At 39.0% G+C, this 1,186-nt stretch overlaps 1 protein-coding gene across 1 annotated transcript in view; it reads right to left on the reverse strand.

Annotated features, from left to right (window-relative positions):
• The window catches only part of PTHLH (parathyroid hormone-like hormone), a 10,428-nt gene that overhangs the window by 8,709 nt on the left and 533 nt on the right, over window positions 1-1,186 (reverse strand). The gene's annotated exons all lie outside the window — the stretch shown is intronic.

The raw sequence follows: 1,186 nt of genomic DNA on the forward strand, positions 1-1,186 counted from the left end.
CATTAAAACAGAATAGTGATGTTGGGAAGACCTCTGATCCTGACGTTTAAAACCAAGTGTTAGAACAATGCTAACTTCAAAAAGAGAGAGAGTACTTCTTAGCAAATCTAACTTTCTTAAAAAACATATTTGGCTTAGATCCAGTTCAGGGTTTCCTAGCCAAGAAAATAGAAGCATTTGATTGTACTTCAATTATTATTTAAGTTTTTTTAATTCTGAAACTAAAATTTGGTTCCTCTTTATCCAAAGAGAAGAAAACGGTCTCATATGAAAGAAATAGCTCAACAATAGTTTGCAGGAGTACAAAACAGATAAGCATTAATGAGCTGGGAAGAATAAGCTGTAGCAGTAACATGTTCTACACAATTTGCTGTAGGAGGTTTTTAATAGCTCTCTGCCTGGTGCCAAAGTTTAGGTGTGTCTGAAGTCACTTCACCTGGGGGATTTTTTTGGTTGCCTAAATGGCAGAGGAAGTGCTATTTGGAAATCTTGTCCTTACGTATATAATAAAATGCTTATTACTTTCGTAATCTGAAATTGTTTGCTCTGTCATGTTTCCCTATAAGTTGTGATTGGATTTTCCAACTCTCTTACTCCAATTTGACTTTCTTTTGAACTTAGTAACAATACAGCCCACCGCATCATGACTGAGGTGTTTCTTCCTTAGAAAATCTGATGCAAGTCTGGTGAAAGCCAATGAGTTAGATATGTGAGACAGCTGCTCCTACATCAGCCCAATGGCTTCTCTTCTGCACTTGCGTAGGGGTATTAATATAAACCGTGCTGATTATTTTGGAAGGAGCAACAAGGTCATTTCCTGAACAGACTCTCTTAAATTACATTATTATTTATCGAAAACTATGCTTCAGCCTCCAAGTCAGATACTGGACTCCCTTTGGAATTTTTTTTTTTTTTTTTTGCTGAAGTGGCAGAAATCCAAAGAAATTGTTCGATACTTCAGTTTCATGATGGCACTTACTACCGTGTGTTTCCCCTACCCTTATCAATATTGGCACCACGCCAGTGCCAAAGAAGTCTATGTTATTTAGTATAAGATACGGCAGTTTGATAACACGGAACATTCCCTACCAGGACCCTTCCACGGCGCAGCAAGGTACACGGGCAGCAGCACATGCAGCACTCAGCTGCATTGCTGCACCCCTCGGAAGGAGAGACGCTCAGCTTT

Source organism: Buceros rhinoceros, unplaced genomic scaffold (genome assembly GCF_000710305.1).
Source record: "Buceros rhinoceros silvestris isolate BGI_N320 unplaced genomic scaffold, ASM71030v1 scaffold17203, whole genome shotgun sequence".
Classification (NCBI taxonomy): domain Eukaryota; kingdom Metazoa; phylum Chordata; class Aves; order Bucerotiformes; family Bucerotidae; genus Buceros; species Buceros rhinoceros.